The 8097-nt window shown below is 38.7% G+C and overlaps 1 non-coding gene across 1 annotated transcript; it reads right to left on the bottom strand.

Annotated features, from left to right (window-relative positions):
* Positions 1–7096: 7096 nt before the first annotated feature.
* LOC114696815 lies at positions 7097–7476 on the bottom strand. The gene has a single exon (XR_003735066.1).
* Positions 7477–8097: the final 621 nt, after the last annotated feature.

Below are 8097 nucleotides of genomic sequence, written 5' to 3'. Positions count from 1 at the left end.
GAATATATTCAATTGTCTCTTACAATGACAGAGAATATTCAGCCACAGTTAAATACAAAATCAGTACAGGGAAAATTATTTAAGACATTGTAGAAAAGGTTGTATGTCTTCATTTATATGCACATATGTCTGCTCAGGTATGCACATTTGGAGGTCAGAGGTCACTGTGAATGCCTTCCTCAATTGTTCTCTATCTTATTTTCACTGAAGCTGGAGCCATTTGTTTTGTCTACACTAGCTGCCTGGCCAGCAAGCCTACAGGATTTGCTTTTGTTTGCCCTCCTTTCCCAGGCCCTGTGGTGCACCACAATACCAACCCTCTGCAACCATGTAATTCTCCCTCCCTTCACACAGTGTCCTCACCTCCCAAAGTCCTTTCCCCTGTGTCTGCCTCCCACCACAGTCCCTATGGCTTCCTCCATCAGTACTCTCTCCCCCCTCAGCACTCCTGCCCCCATGTCTTTTCCCATGCAAAGCTTCCTCCCACTCTTCCTTCCCTGAAATCTGCATTCCTTCTTTCCCTTCTACCCCCTAACTCCTGTCTCCTTTTCCATTTTCCCATTCCATAGCTCCTCTGGTCTCAGCAGCACCTCCCATCTCCTTATTCCCCTGCAATGAGGACCATAGCATTCAGTCAGGTGGGCTATTGAAGAAGGTTCTTGGGATCTCTTCTCAGGTTCTCATATTTGTGTTGAAAGCACTTAAGGACTTTTCTCCTTGAGCTAGCTCTCCAGCTCTAATGAATATTTTCAAAAGGAATTCTTACCCCCAAACTACCTTTTATTACTGAGATATAAATCTGAGATGACTAGGATGTTTTAAATGAAACATTTGGATGGAGTTGAATGATGCTGCAAACTGAACTTTATCTCAAATTCTCTTTGCAGAAAGAAGTGGTAGACCCTTCTTAGTCAAAGAACGTTGTTCTGGGGTTTTAAATAAAGCTTTATGCTGAGAATGGGCAAGCTTTCTGGTAGTGTCACTTTCCAACTACATCACTTCCTGGCTCTGTCACAATCCAGTGGTTTAAAGTGGGATGATCACTGAAGTGATGGCTGGAGCTGTTGCCTGGCTGCTGCTCTGGCATCACCTATTAATCAGTTACAGAAAGGTGACATTTCAGATGGTTCCCATGTCTATATCTGTGTTGTATAAGAACTTTGATTTCCTAGTTATGAACCCATGTCATTGACTTTTAGTATTACAGACTTGGGTGTGGGCAATATCCTAATTGGTATCTTCCGAGAATAGGCTGTCTTAAGGCCATGAGATCTTTCATGACTTCTGCACTTGTACACCAAGCCCACTTCTCTCAAATACAATGGCCTGTGTTTTAGACTTATGGAGGCGGTAAACCTGGAACTTGCTCAGAATTCTTATGACCTTTGACAATGTAATGGCATACTTCTATCCTGAGAAAAAGGAGCTACATAGTGGTTCTCAGAAATGCCTGTACTATGAGGTAATGTTGGTGAATTTTTCGCTTGTTTTTCCCTGATCCTGGATCCTTTGTATCTAGCCATATTGGGCCACATAGAGGAAAAAGGATAGGTTTCTCATTGGACATTGACATAGTCAATATGAGGATACTAGAGACTGAGCCTGGCCCTGGTCTTTCCTCTGATGAGAATGACAAATGTGTACTTTCTGAGCAAGTTGTTTTTATGGGAGTGTCACAACAAAGATACATTCAGGATGTTGGCTGTGACACATGTGAGTCAGTCATAAAGCAAATGCTGTCCCTGACTATGTAGGACCTAGCTATGCAGTAGTCAGTATGAACTGGCAGCAGTGATATGCATGTCAGTCATGTGAAAGAGCTATGTAGTAGTCAGTATGAACTGGCAGCAGTGATATGCAGGTCAGTCATGTGAAAGAGCTTTCCATGTCATTTTGCAGGAGAATGAATACAAATCTTTAGGCATGAAAAGCACCAGGCTTCATGTATGAATGACTACAAATACCAACGGCCAGAGAAGGGCCTCACTTGCAGTGAGGTTGGGAAGAACTTCTTGGCCAGGTCTACCAAGACCCCAGCAAGTCATAATGAGGAGCAGCCATTTACTACTACTGAGTGCATGGAAACCTCTTACCAAAACAAACATGCAGGTAAAGTATGGGGAATTTATTACCTGCAAAGCTGAATTTGTTCAACACCAGTAATCTCACAACAATCACCCTTTTAAGAGTGAAGAAGGAAGGTCATCACAAGACATTCAATAACAGAAATTATAGCATCCAGAAAATCCTGGGATATGTAGCACTTGTGGGAAAACATTTATCAGTAAAGCCTGCCTTGAGGCATACATGAAAGGCCAAACTGCATAAAATGTTTATATGTGTAATATATATGGAAAATTGTTCTGGAAGAAGTTTTCCCCTTCAGAGCACAACACATTTCACACAGGAGAAAGAGACCTTATGTGTGTAGTGAATGTGGTCAAATGTACATCAGAAAACCCCACCCAAATCTACATAAGAAAGTGCACCACACAGCAAAGTCTAAAGGAAACATATGTTAAAAATTCTTTGGTGGCAATTCTTACCTCATGTACTATGGGTTTCAAACAGAAGCAAGACCATATATACTAAACAAATGTGGAAATGCCTTCAGCAGCTTTTCCCATTTTACTATCCTCATGGAACGTCATTATTGGACAAAGGTTCATGAGGATAACAGTTTTGGTGTCCCTTTTGCTTCCTCTTTGAAGCTCCTTTTATACCAGAAACAACATTACACTGAACAAACCCTTTAAGAGGACATGGAATGCACTGTCTCCATATTCAGTATCACATGATTTACAAAAGAGAATCCTTACTAGACTAGCATTCCTGAGGGAGCCAGAAAGCACCTGTCAAACTTTGTATATTTGGACATCTGCTCTGTGGAGATTAGCTACAAGTTTCAGGTATGTCAGACAATTTTTGATTGCTTTTAATTGTCCTAGAGTCTTTGAGTTATTTATTTCCATTTCTGCTACATACACTATTACACATCTATCAGTAGATTAATCCCAGTGTATATATCACCTAAATGTGCTCTGAGAATGCAGATTTCTGCCATCTTTTTCTATTCTGTGGGAGTTATAAGTGGTATATATCCACTAGCAGCTCTCCATTTCCTAACCTCTGATAGCTTGTGTATGAACATGATTCAGCCTCTGCTGAAAATATTCAAGCTGAAATATGTAAGTTTCCAAAGATTTTGTTTCTTTGTGGACTATTACTTCTCCATGTAATGCTTGAGAAGAATTTATTGAACCTCTTAACCTACCTACCATGTAATTTCTTGTGCCACACTGACAAGATTTATGCAGAGGCTTGTGAAAGCATTGTTTTCTTATTTAATCTCTCATACTGTTATGTTCACTGTGTGGGATTGATTGGGAAAATAATTGAGCTTTGCCAGCACAAAAGAAGGGATGCCTTTTGTGAAGGTTTGAAACACTATGTATCTAAACAGCAGGGTGGCAGAGGTATTTCAGAACATAATTAGCTTAATTGGTAATGAGGCCTGAGCTTTCTCTGGGACAGCTGCAGGGCTTTGATGGTGAAACCTATGACCTGCATGTCAGGACCTTCTTTAAGCTCTAAGTTGACCATGATGAAGTGATAGGTTATATAATAATCTCCAATGGTTCTGGGAATAGCATGGTTGTGGGCCATTTCCCCAAAGAATTGTTACTATTATCCCCAATACTTTGTTGAAAGTAGATTTCTGCCAATATTATCAAGAAATCATGAACACAAAAGACCAAAATCTAATAGAAATGTAAATTTTATAGAACCTAAATGGAGAGCAGTAATTGACTGCTTCTCGCTTTAATATATAGAACAGTGTCATCTTTTCTAAAGTCCTTATTTATAAAGTTTAAAATAAGTGACATTTTTCTGTCTCTAAAAACCTTAAGCTTTATGGGCTAGAGAGGTTAAGAGTCCTTGCTGCTCTGGAATAGGACCTGGGTTTGGTTCCCAGCACCCACATTGACTCACAACCCCCTGTAACTCCAGCAAATCAGCCATCCTCTTCTGGCCTCCACAGGCACTTGCATGCATATGGTGCATGTACAGATACCTGAGCACACACAGACAGATAAAAGAAATCTGGTAAAAATAATATTTAAAACTTAGAATGGCTAACTCTGGCAAATAGTGTTTGACTCAGCAATTCTAAAATAGAATTGACTATCATGTACAAAGGACATCTTTGACAAAAATACAAATAAAAAACAGCATGCAGTTTATATGGAAAAAAAGAAGGGCTTGGGTGGAAAGCTAAGTGGTAGGACATTTCTCTAACATGCTTGCAGCTGTGTGGTCAATCTTCACTGCAACAACAACAACAAAAAAAAAACAAAATAATTGTCACTACAATATTGTGTTAGTGTAAGCACTGTTGGGTACTGTGTCAGTCTAGAGGTTATGTCTCTACTCTGAAGATTAACACAAGCACTACCAATCACATTGACTTCACCTCACCCTGAAAAGTCAGGTTCTGGCATAACCGAGGAGAATTTCAAGATCTAGGAATCAGAAAATACTTATGGCCAATGGGAATGCAAATTTCTTATTAATTTGTAATGGTAAGAAATCAGAAGTTATTACATGAATAGTGGACCAGAATAATTAAAACAGAATATTGAGTTTATTAACATGAGTGCATCATATATCAGTCAGCTTCCCATCCAGATAATAAAATACATTAAATACTTAACTGATAAAAATAGGTTTATTTTTGGTGCACAGTTTTGCATATTCTTGCCTATGACTGATTTATCAGTAGCCTTATGTTTCTAATTAGGCAGTACATTTAGGCAGGAGTACATCTTGAAGCAAATAAATACGCTTATCAAAAAATGGAAAAAAAAAAAGGCAGGATAGATTGGAATCCTCTAGTCTCATTTAAAGCAAGACATGGAGGACATCCACTCAGGTGCTGTTTCTGTTTTGTTTTTCTTTTTTTCTTTTTGTGGAGTGAAGGGGAGGCAGACATGATCTTCTTACTATGTAGTCTGGACTGGCCTAATCTCACCGAGATCTGCCTGCCTTGCCTTCTCCCTAGTGATGGGGTTAAACATGTGTACCAACATGCCCAGCTAGACTCTGCATCTTTATATTTATTCTCATCCCCCCTCTCTCAACATTGGACTTTGTGACCCAGAATGGTTGCAGATTTTGTAGGCTGTCATTATACCACAACCTCTAGCATCACTGGACCTACAGGTGTTACACACTGTCCCAGCTAGGCCTCTTAAACCTACACAGCACCTTCCAAGAGCACCATCCTGGGTACCAGATTTTGAAAACATGGACCTTTGGTGCGCAATTTCTATCCATCTACAGCATCCCCTAAATTTGGTATTAAATTGTCTGGATAGACCACCTTGAAGTATTTTTAGTTAGCATTACAGCATGAATTGATCAGTCACTTACATAAAAATACTCGAATGCATTAGTGAATTTTCTGTGTCTCAGAAAGATGATCTTAGAAAATTACATTTATCTTTTCTCATTCTGTTTCTTTCATATAGCTTCACCAGTGAGAGATGCCTATTGAAGGGGAAAGTGGAGGGCAGACCCAGGTTTCCACTCTTTCTGTAGTTCAGCTGGGTTTCCTGGCAACTGCTGAATCTCCTTTGTTGCAGTAACAATTCCAAATGGTTATGTCATGGTTTCAACACTTACCAAGTGATTGTGCATCCTGGAGATGAGTGAAATCATATTAGCCTTGTTACTTTACCCTAGGAGTATAAGTGTTTCTTCAGGTAATGATCTCTGTTCTGCTCTACCTGTTCCTGTCTACTGAATTAACATTTCATATGATTAAAATCATTCCACTTAAATAATTGTTAAGGCTTTATAAAAAACCTTATATTTTTATAAATAAATGTTTTTATATAAATACTATAGTTCTATTTTTTCTGGCTATGCCCTAACTGTTAAATAACTCCTAAAATGATGGAAGGAGGAAGGTATGTGTATGAGTGTAGAATAAGAGATAGATATTCCTTGATTATGCTCACTGCAAAAAAAACAGCTTTTTCAGAGCAGTTGAAGAGAATTTAATGGAGGAGCTATTTATAGCTCTTGAGAAAGAATTAAGAAACTCATTAGAAATTGTGATGAAGCAACCCAGAGCCTAGCTATTAAGAAGCCATTCTCACCCTTACAAAGAAGCCAGGAGAAGAAGCAGTGTTGCTGTCGCTATTGAGATCTCTGATTTTGAGAAAAGACCATGAACTCTGGCCATAGGTAGATCAAAACCATCGCTTAACTACAGTTTTACAGCAAAGTGTCATCAGAGAGAAGTAATAGGTACCTGGCTTCTCTCTGCTCTTGCACTCTGGTTGCATATCAACAACTATCAATGACAATTGGAATTTTTAAAAAAAAAACATTGACTGTCTGCAACATTGTGTGAGTGAGGATGCATGTTAAGATGCACATGTGGAGGTTATAGTTTAGCCTTGTAGGGTTGTTTCTCTGCTGCAAACTTTCTGTGGGTTCTTCTGGGGAAAACACTCATCACCTTATTCGAAGGTAAGCACTTTTACCCATTGAGAGATCTTGCCAGGTTTGCAAAACACAATTCTAAGACAAAGCACAAGAAAGCTCTAGTATTCCATGCCACATGAATTATGGTCACTATATCTAGAAAGTCAAACAGAGATTGTCAACATTTTCTCATATTTAACTCTAATAATTATAGCAAAGAGATCCTAGATTGCAGAGAGATGATTATAATCTTAAGACATTACAGGATTTTTTAAATGTACATTTGTATGTATGAGTATCCATCTATCTGTCAGTTCTTGCGTATTCTGATTCTATAACAATAATTTGTAGTTATCTCTTCAGTGTGCTGACCATTCCAGGAAATGGTGTAGCAAGTAGTTCTATTTTGTTAAATAGATTTTTCTGGATTATCTCCATACTGATGTATTTAGTGGCTGCACTAAATAATTTCCTACCAGAAATATAAAGGGTAACTTTCCCCATATACTCCATGGCATTTATTATTATCGTTTTTCTTAATTATCAAGACTTTGACCTAGGTGAGGGGGAATGCCAGTACACTTTTATTGTTTTGTTTGTTTCAGATCAGAATCACATTCATAATCAGTGGCCAGGACACACCCAGTTTCTCCTATCTCATCAGCTCCTCACTCTTGAGCACTGGGCTTGGGATGGAGAGAGGAAGGAGGTTGAGGACCAGCCCTAGTAGCTTGGAAACACATGACACTGCCTTTGACCAGAGGTCCTTTCTTCATAGCTCCCTAGGAAGGGGCCTTTGGAACTTTTAATTTCTGGCTACCAGGATGGGATATAGGTCAGACAAGTCTCTATCAAATAAGAACAAGGATTGAGGGGCACAGGTGCTCACACACTTGCATACTCACTCCCTCACTGGCCCACAGATGCCTTCCACAGCCAATTACAGCATCCATTACTCTAGGCACTTTCCTTCTTGGTCAAATGAGTTGAATTGATGTGCTCTTCTCTCCTGGCTAAGGATGTTAACACTTTTTTTCCTGCATATTTATTGGCCATTTAAATCTCACCTTTTGAGAACCGTCTGGTTATTTCATTTTCCCATTTGTTGACTAAATTATTTGGGGTTGTTATGTCTAATCTTTTATGTTTCATTAGTGTTTGGTTCTTTATATATTCTATTTCAATCCTCCTTTAAATCTGAAGTTTGCTAAGATTTTTCTCCTATTCTATAGCCTGTCTCTTACTCTGTCCTTTTCTCCACTGTGGAAGCTTTTTAATTTCATGCAGTCACATAAGTCAGATGTTGGAATTATTTACTGAACTATTGGACTGTTTTGCAAAAAGTCCTCACCTATGAGTAGATCTTGAAGTGTTTTTCATATAATTTCCAGTGGAAGTTTTAAAATATAACTCTCAGATTTTACGTTAAATAAATTTCCATTTTAAATAGATGTTTGTACAGGATGTGTGATGTGGAGATCTACTTTTATCCTTCTACATGTGAATACCCAGTTTGTCTAGCACCATTTGTTGATGAGATTGTCTTTCTCCAGTATGTTTGTATATATTTGGCTGTTTAATCCTCTGACGCACAGTGTACTA

Source organism: Peromyscus leucopus, chromosome X, assembly GCF_004664715.2.
Source record: "Peromyscus leucopus breed LL Stock chromosome X, UCI_PerLeu_2.1, whole genome shotgun sequence".
NCBI lineage: Eukaryota > Metazoa > Chordata > Mammalia > Rodentia > Cricetidae > Peromyscus > Peromyscus leucopus.
Note: the sequence above shows the minus strand (reverse complement) of the source record. Positions and strands in the feature narration are given on the sequence as shown.